This window comes from Oenanthe melanoleuca, chromosome 19 (assembly GCF_029582105.1).
Source record: "Oenanthe melanoleuca isolate GR-GAL-2019-014 chromosome 19, OMel1.0, whole genome shotgun sequence".
Classification (NCBI taxonomy): Eukaryota; Metazoa; Chordata; class Aves; order Passeriformes; family Muscicapidae; genus Oenanthe; species Oenanthe melanoleuca.
Window position 1 is genome coordinate 207,760 of NC_079352.1, and position 9,144 is coordinate 216,903.

Sequence of the window (9,144 nt, forward strand, 5' to 3'; positions counted from 1 at the left end):
AGTCCTGCTGCCCCAGGATCACCTGGCTGAGGGTTATGGGCTGCAATCAGTGCCAGCCACTCCCCAAGACTCAAACCAGCCCCACTCGGGGGAAACCAGCACGGAGCAAAGGAAGGTGCTGCACCCAGGGGAGATGGCAGCAGCCCCTCCTGAAATCGCTGCAGTGGGGCATTTCATGGGCAGGGGGTGCTGGGTGTCCCCTCTGGCTGCTGCTGTGTGACAGGAGCTGCCATGGGCACAGCCAGCCTGGCCCCTCTCTGTGAGCCCCCCCAGCTCCTGTCCTGGCCTGAGAGCCCCTGCTCCATTTCCAGTCTGGTTCCATGCACAGATTTTATCAGGGGATTCTCCAGGAGCTCACCAGGAGCTTTGCAGGAGTTTGCCATGCACACTCCTCTCAGCTGAGAGATGCTCAGCTGTGCTTAACCAGCCTGATGGCAGGGGCTGTGTGGGTGTGTGTTTGGTTTTTGTACTTTGTTCACAGCTGCACTTTAAATCCTTAAAGAGAAATGTCTGCTCACGTTTCAGGCAGCAGCATGGAGCAGGGCAGAGCAGAGGGAGGCTGTGAGGAGAGCAGAACCCACCTGCAGCTGTGCTGAGGCTGAATACTCTGAATATTCACCACCAGCCCAGCCCTGCCAGGGGACACTGCTGGGAGCACCCACTGCTGGGATGGAGAAGGAAACGTGGGGGAAACGTGTGAGAAGAGGCACAAGTGGCATTGATGATAGAGGGGGATGTGTGAGATTGCTCCAAATGTTTTCAGGGTCAGACCCACAGGAAATTATCCTCCTGATTTACTCTCTTTTCTCACCTGTGTTACCCCACTGGCTGCAGAGAAGTTGTACCTTGACAAGAGCCCTGTGAGCATCCACTGCAGCTCCTCCCAAATTCAGAGATGAGTGGGTCAGACTGTAATTCCAAAGGGTGCTCTGACCAGGATGCAGAATGGAAAACTGATACCTAATAACCTCAGTACCTAATAGCACTAAGAGAAAAGGAGCAAAACCTGGGAGAAAAGCCTGTGTGCATTAAGGTCATGCTGTGAAATCAGTCACTGATGGGAGGAGTGGCAGTGCCTCAGTAAAGTCCTGGGCATTTTCTTTCTCTGCTGGATAGTGCTGCTTGGTTGTTGCACAAAATACAGCAAAGAAATTTGGAATGAGTGGCATTACTTTTAGAATCCTGTTGTGGGAACAGTTCTTGTGGTAAATGACTCAAACTTTCAGTCACTTGAGAAAATAGTCTCAATTGTAACAGCAAGCATCAGCTCAGGAAAGTGACAGTGTGGTTTCAAGAAGAAATATCTCAAAGGCTGTGTGGTTTCATAAAGGAATGTAATGTAGCAAATAGTTTTCTTGTCCTTTTCATTTTATAATCCTAAATACTCAGGGATTAGGCATTCCATGTAATGCCTACCTACAATTTTCATTTATTTCATGAAAGAACTGAGCAAACCAGCTGTTTAGTGACAACATCACTCTCTTTTTACAAAGACTGTTTATAACACATGCCATGTTAGGTGTCATTAGGGAAAACTGTGAAGTCTAATACAATTATTGGCAAACCTTTGCATGATCTCAGAGCACCCAATAAACGCACCAAGGGCAGGCACAGGGGATTTGCTGAAGATCAGGAAGGGCTCCTGCTCTCCAGAGATATCTCAGAGTTTGCTTTGGCTGCTGGGCAGTGCCAGGTGCTCTGTGGGTGATGCTGCAGCTCAGGGCTCTGCTGCTGGAGGCTCAAAAGGGCAGAAAGAGGGGCTGGGGGGCTGCCCAAATCCCATCTTCAGTGTTGGCATCCTCAACAGTTAACTTTGAGCCAAGAGGTTTGAACCCAGCCCTCAGCAGCAGGAATTTTGGGGGCAGAGGCTGCCAGGAGGCTTTTGGGACAGGGTGAACTTTTGGAGCCAGTTCTCTTCACCAAATGGGAGGAAATAAAACAAAGCTCTTTGTACAGCTTGGATATAAGCTTAGATTTTTCCAGCTCAACTCATAGCCTACATTAAGTGCATTTTGTGCCTAATTCTTATTTAGAACAGTAATGGAGGTAACAGAACAGCTCATGGTTAGAAAAGTGTACAGATGTCCTTGTGTGCAGTTAATGGAATGGAAGCTCTGGTGAAGCTCTGGCCCCAGGCAGAGTTGGGGGGTTTTCAGCCTGCAAAAATTGGGTCCCAGGGCATCTCTTTTCTTTCCACTGTTACATCCCTGGGCTATAGAAAATCCTGCACAGCACTGCAGTGTGTCCAATGCACACGAGAACTGTGAATGTTAATTGAGGATTTTGTTTGCTGTTTGCCTTAGTTTTAGATCAAATATACCTCAAATTATGCTTATAGGTGCACCCACACAAACCCAGAGCTCTCCTGCTGCAGCTGCTGGGCTGATTCCAGATTTTCCTCTTCTCCTGCTCCTGCATCCTCTGCCAGTGCATGTCTCAGTTGCTTGCCACCCTCTCCATTCCCAGCCAGCTGTGGAGCTGCTCGGGGGTGCACAGCCCTGCAGTGCCAGTGTCCAGCTGCCCAGTGTCCTGCCAGCAGAGCAGGTTGCCTGGAGACTGCAGCCACGTTTCAGAAATGTGCCCTTCTGCAGCCAGCTCCAAATAATGCCTTTGAAAGGAAGGGTTGTTCTTTCAGGATCGTTTCAGTTTTGTTCTTTCCTGAAAAAAGGGAGAAAAAAGAGCCTTTCAGCTCCAGCTCTGCTTTTCTTCTCTGCTTTCCCCGCATCTGGTGGCACAAAGGGGAGCAGTGTCACACGCCTTCCATCCTCCCCTCCTTGGGCTCAGCTGCTGCCATTTCTGACCTTCAGCTGAACGTTAGGAAACCCTGAGCACATCCCACGATGTGCATCGGGCATCTTCTCTTTCCTGGGCAGGTTTCCCTCTGAGGGTGTGCAGGTCAGTGCTTGGTGTGTGCTCTCAGCCCTGGCCTGGCTCGCTGGATGTCCCTGTTGGACACCCCCCGTGCTCCTGGGGCGCTGCTGCCCCTGCCCAGGTGGGGATGGACCTGCAGGCTGTTCCTGCAGGTTCAGGGAGCCCAGGGCGCTCCCTGTGCACAGGGCAGACCCAGCAGGGAGCAGCAGCCCCTGAGCCTGCCCTGCAGTGCCTGAGCCCTCACTGATGGCCAGGGGGCAGGGGACAGGTGAGTCCCCCTCTGAGGTCAGTGAGGTCTGGCTGGGGCAGCTCCTGTGTCCCGAGAGCTGCACTCGGCTCTGCCAGCTCCACCTGCCTGGAACTGAAGTGACAGCACCAGAACAGGACTCAGTGCTGGCTGCCACTTCTGATTTCAGCACTGCTGCCCCACCATGTAACACACAAACAGCTGCAGAGGCACAGAGGGAGTGGGGGCACAGACAGAGCAGGAGAGCTGTGCTGTGAGCGGGGGAGCAAACAGAGCTGGCAGAAAGCACCAGGGAAGGAGAGAGTGCTGATAAATACTGCATTAATAAGAAAGGATGAGTCACAGCTCAAGCTGACTCGTGCTCATCTCAGCCCTCCCTGCCGGCTCAGAACCACGCACTCCTCACCCGGCTTTGTTCTGCCTGTTTGCTTTTAATTTCTGATCCCTGCTCTGGGTGGCTGCAGCCATCTGAACCTTTGGATGCATGAATATTCAAACAGGATGGGCAGCAGAAGGCTGTGAAATGTCAGTTGTGTCTGAAAATCGAAAGGGATTGGGAAGTAGATGATGGGCAGGTGACTGAATTCAGCAGAGCTAACCCAGACTCCTTCCTCTCTCCTCCCTTCCCACACACTCACTGAAAGGAAAATAAAAGACATTTGCATTTGTTGGCAGCTGGTGATGCATTCAAAAGGATCCCTATTGAGCAGATAAACAGTCATGTCTCTCTGCCTTTCCCCAAATTCTGGGCTGATGACTGGCTTCCCTTTGTTCCTTAGATGGATAAGGCTCTTCAAACCATGAGCAGGGATGCAATAAATCAGAGAAAGGAAAAAGTGCAGACTCATACTTGTGTGTCTTGTGGCTTGCTGGGGGCACAGAGCTGCAGTCAGGCAGCTGCTCAGAGCTGGCACTTTCAGAAAGCTGGAGTCAGACCTTCCAAGTCCCCTGTTAGTGTCCTTTTAAGAGCTGCTCATTTATCAGGGTATTTCGTAAAACCTGACAGGAAATTATATTTACGATGCTTTTAGCTCCATTTGGGACATTTTTTTAACACTACTTCTGGGATGTAAATTATTTAAAAATCATCAATTTAGTTCTTCACATGAAGGGATGAAAGCTTAACTAAAAAGCTTTCCTGTTCATGGCAGTCTTAAATTCTCCAGCAGATCTCTGGATTTTTGCTTAATTGAACACCTAAAGAATAGAAAGACCTTGGCCTCATAACACTTTCAGTAGAAGTGAATTTCAGATTTATTTAGCCCCATTGACTTTTGAAATACAAGCACTAGCAGCACCTGTTTAAGCACCGTGCTTGGGAACGGATAAAGGGTTTTATCACCAGGCATTAACTTCAGGGGTGCAGCACTTTGTGCTCCCCGTGCCCCTGGCACAGCTCTGGGCCGTGCAGCCCTGGCTGGCCCAGAGACGGGTCCAGCCCTGGGGAGGTGCCTGTGGCTCCTTTGTCTCCACAGTCCTTCCAAAGGACTCATGGAAGCAACGACTTGGAGACACTGGAACTCTGAAGGATGTATTTCCACTGTAAACACCTCAAAGCCCGAAGATAAATGGAATTGAAATAAAATTGACAATAAAAGATGAGTGTGTGGATCCTGTTTTCCTCCCTGAACAGTCCAAGTCCCAAACCAATGCTCAGGATGGAGCCACAAAGCCAAGTGCCCCCAGAAATCCCCCTGATCCCACAGGGAGCTGCTCTGAACGGCTTTGGCATTCTTTTAAAACCAAAATACATCTGCCATGCCCAGGAGAGTGGAAACTTGCTGAATATTCATGATTCTGGGGTTTCCTTTGTTCCTGGGACTGTGGGATGTTTCCCTTCTCCCATCCCTGGTGTTTGCTCCCTGCCAGGGCAGCTCTGGGGCAGAGGGACACGGTCCTCACCCAGTGCTGTGCCCGATTCTGGCCTTGAAATCAAAGTGTGAGCAGCTGGTGGCTGCAGGTGACACCCTGGCTGCAGGTGAGTGACACCCCAGCTGCAGGTGACACCCTGGCTGCAGGTGAGTGACACCCTGGCTGCAGGTGACACCCCAGCTGCAGGTGAGTGACACCCTGGCTGCAGGTGAGTGACACCCCGGCTGCAGGTGAGTGACACCCCGGCTGCAGGTGACACCCCAGCTGCAGGTGACACCCTGGCTGCAGGTGAGTGACACCCCAGCTGCAGGTGAGTGACACCCTGGCTGCAGGTGAGTGACACCCCAGCTGCAGGTGACAGCCCGGCTGCAGGTGAGTGACACCCCGGCTGCAGGTGAGTGACACCCCAGCTGCAGGTGACACCCCAGCTGCAGGTGAGTGACACCCCGGCTGCAGGTGACACCCTGGCTGCAGGTGACACCCCAGCTGCAGGTGACACCCCAGCTGCAGGTGACACCCCGGCTGCAGTGCAGACTGGACTCCCTGCCCTAATTAGCATCGAGTCCCCTCTGCTCTGGGAGCTTTGCTGGCTGTGAACTCATTAAACTGTGACCTGCACGCAGGACTTGCATTTCTGCCCTGGAAAAGCCACTGGATTTGGTTGTTGCACCCCTGAGGCTGCAGCTGTTTAAATGCATGTGATGAGAAATATTTCAAGTAAGAACTATAAAAGCAGGTTCCAAGGGTACTTTTTTTACAGCCAGAATCTGTTCTCTTGCCTAAATGTGACATACTAAAAAAGCAGCACTCTGTTTATCAAACCAGTGTGGAATTTCAATGCCTGCTCTGGTTGTTCCTGATGAATAGAGGTGGCACCAGCCCTGGTGGGGCTGGCTTGGAGGCTGGCTTGGCTCAGTTCCTGCTCTCTGTAGGGACTGACTCCTTTTATTTGTCCTGTTTTGGCTTCTGGGTGATGCTGGAAAAAAACCCAGGTCCAGCACGAGGGGCAGCACTCCACAAGGTGCTTTCCCTCAGCTCCAGAGAAGCAGCCAAGCCCTGAGTCCCAAACACTCCTGATGCCAGGGCTGGCTCAGCCTGGAGCTCAGACCCTCACCAGCACTGCAGCTTGGTGCTGAGCCCCTGGAGTCCCTGTGCCCCTGTGTCACTGTGTCCCTGTGCCCCTGTGTCATTGTGCCCCTGCCCCTCTCTGTGAGCACAGAGCTGCTGCCAGAGCTCAGCTCTCAGCTCTCTCCTTCCCCTGCACATCACTGCTCCCTCTGAGATTTTTACTGCTGGACTCAAACAGAAATTTCACACAGTAAGGCAATTTACTGTCCCCGTGCTTGGGCAGGACTCACCAGGGGGCCAATTAAAACAGTGCAGTGCTTGTTAATAATAATTCAAAGCAACTTCTGAGCTGAGTTTTGGTTTGTTTAGGGACACATGCTGGGCCACAGCCAGCACTCCTCAAAGGACTGAGCACACAGCCCAGCCCAGGAGCTCCTCTGCTGCAGCCACTTCTCAGGGCAGCTGCAGCTCAGTCTTGTGACCCTCAGTGGGAATTCTGAAAGCTGGAGGAGAAATCAGCACCAAGTTTATATATTGTTTGTGTCCCACTTAACTCCTGAGCACTGATGGGGAATTTCAGTGGAAACTGTTCTGGCTCTCTGCAGCTCTGATGGACATATATTCACTGTACATTCATACATTCACTGTGTTAGTGAACACCCCTCCCAGTAAAACTGCTTCTGTTGATTTGCACTCTTCAGTAAGTAAATGGACACCCACTAGTGGGTCTCACAAACTCGTGAAGCTCCAGTGACTTTACTCCTACAGTTAATGAGTTGCTGGAATTAATTACAAATCTGGCTGATGATATTCATCTCTGTGCAGCTCCATTTAAACCCCTGCCCTCCAAAAACCAAGCTTGCACTTAAATTCCTGCTGCAGAACAGGACTGGGGCTGTGTCACTGTGTCACTGTGTCCCTGTGTCACTGTGTCCCTGTGTCACTGTGTCACTGTGTCCCTGTGTCACTGTGTCCCTGTGTCCCTGTCCCTGTGTCCCTGTGTCCCTGTGTCCCTGTGTCACTGTGTCACATTGTCCCTGTGTCACTGTGTCACTGTGTCACATTGTCCCTGTGTCACTGTGTCACTGTGTCCCTGTGTCCCTGTGTCCCTGTGCCCCTGTGTCCCTGTGTCCCTGTGTCCCTGTGTCACTGTGTCCCTGTGTCACTGTGTCACTGTGTCCCTGTGTCACTGTGTCCCTGTGTCCCTGTGTCACTGTGTCCCTGTGTCCCTGTGTCACTGTGTCACATTGTCCCTGTGTCACTGTGTCACTGTGTCCCTGTGTCACTGTGTCACATTGTCCCTGTGTCCCTGTGTCACTGTGTCACTGTGTCCCTGTGTCCCTGTGCCCCTGTGTCCCTGTGTCCATGTGTCCCTGTGTCACTGTGTCACATTGTCCCTGTGTCACTGTGTCCCTGTGTCACTGTCACTGTGTCCCTGTGTCACTGTGTCACTGTGTCCATGTGTCCCTGTGTCACTGTGTCACTGTGTCACTGTGTCCCTGTGTCACTGTGTCACTGTGTCCATGTATCACTGTCACTGTGTCCATGTGTCACTGTGCCCCTGTGTCCCTGTGTCACTGTCACTGTGTCCATGTGTGACTGTGCCCCTGTGTCCCTGTGTCACTGTGCCCCTGTGTCACTGTGTCCATGTGTCACTGTGTCCCTGTCACTGTGTCCCTGTGTCACTGTGCCCCTGTGTCCCTGTGTCCCTGTGTCACTGTGTCCCTGTGTCACTGTGCCCCTGTGTCCCTGTGTCCCTGTGTCCCTGTGTCCCTGTGTCACTGTGTCCCTGTGTCACTGTCCCTGTGTCCCTGTGTCACTGTGTCCCTGTGTCCCTGTGTCCCTGTGTCCCTGTGTCCCTGTGTCACTGACAGGGAGCAGAGCAGTCCTGCAGGGAGGAAGGAAAGATTCCCAAGCTGGAGTCTGTGACATGTTTGGATCAAGTGTCACTTTCTGCTAAAACACAATTTGTGTAGAATCCTGTGTCCCTGAGGTTTGCAGGACATTTCTCTGCCAGCTGCTCTTCAGTCACTCTGTATCATCAGCTCCACCACTTTGGTACACTGATCATTTTCTTTAAAAAGTGTCTGTAAGTGTGAATTTAATCTACTTATTTTTGATGTCCAGTGAAGCTTCAGACAGCAATTTAATCATTATTATTGGTATTGTACAGCTGCTCCCTGGAGATGCTTAAACCATGTCAAAAAGGGAACCAACATAATGAGACTGACAGAATTTCAGAGGGGGAGATTAAATTTAGGATAATGAGCTCTGCTGCATTTTTAATGTTTTTGTAACAATTCACAGCACTGCATCCTGCTCATCTCTGGACTCAAAACTGAAATGTCTATTGGGAATTAGGCTGGGCAGATATATCCTTTTTCAAGTCTTTTCCTCTTATAAAAATGAAAAACAAGACCAAAGGAGCACTGCACCTCCTCTGAGATGGGGTGGAATAGATTCTGCCTGTGCAGGAGCTGAGCAGCCTCCTCCTGGCTCCCTGAACCAGACACCAGCCCAGGTCCTGAGCTTGGGAGCTGCAGCTGCAGGGCAGAGGGGAGCTGAGCTCCCCGGGCTGGGGCTGCCCACCCTCCAGCAGGCTCAGGTGGAGTTTTCCTGCTGGGACTTTCATCCCTCAGCCCTCTCTCCTGACAGCAGCACCATCGATTGGTGCTGGGAGCAGTGATCCCTTATCTTGGCAGCTAACAATGTGATGTAATTGATAAAAGTAATGACAATTTATACTGAATACCAGTTAGTGTTCTGCTTTCTGAGGGAATGGAGACTGGGGATGGGAAACAGGTTAGATGATACCAGATGAAGAAATCATTTCTTGGATGTAAAGGACAATAAGAAGGTGTTCCATCCACCACAGGATGAAAAGTGAAGCAAGTTTTGTGAGTATTTCCATCTGCCAGGTTCATTCTCTGGTGCACACACGAGCATTGTCCCACACGAGCACCTTGGGCTCTGCTCTGGGGCTGCCACCCCTGGAACTGGATTTCTTCTCTTGGCAAAGCTGCACTGGTGACAGAAAGGAGGGAGCACAGAGCAGCTGAAGCTCATTGCAATAAAACAGAAGCAGC